This window comes from Morone saxatilis, unplaced genomic scaffold (genome assembly GCF_004916995.1).
Source record: "Morone saxatilis isolate NCDOM2014 unplaced genomic scaffold, NCSU_SB_2.0 Contig17, whole genome shotgun sequence".
NCBI classification, from domain to species: Eukaryota; Metazoa; Chordata; class Actinopteri; family Moronidae; genus Morone; species Morone saxatilis.
The window spans coordinates 89374-89604 of record NW_023339729.1 but is presented as its reverse complement, the minus strand read 5'-3'; the positions used below and the strand labels follow the sequence as shown (position 1 = coordinate 89604).

Below are 231 nucleotides of genomic sequence, written 5' to 3'. Positions count from 1 at the left end.
GCTGACTTTGACTTTGACTTTGAGGAGGATGGAAATGTAGTTTTATCTGATATTTACGCACTCGGGAGCACTTTCATTTTAAAGTAGGCTATATGAGCTTAGCATAAATGTTTACGTTGTAAAATATCCTTTTATACTATTCATGGGTAATTAGACATGTAGCTCTGAGCTTTATTGCCTAACATGAACATTGAATGAGGGCAGGTTGACCTCAGTGTGTGTGTGTGTGTG

General features: G+C 37.7%; 1 protein-coding gene across 1 annotated transcript in view; it reads left to right on the top strand.

Moving 5' to 3' along the window:
* The window catches only part of tmem109 (transmembrane protein 109), a 3620-nt gene that overhangs the window by 1486 nt on the left and 1903 nt on the right, over window positions 1-231 (top strand). The window lies entirely within an intron of this gene.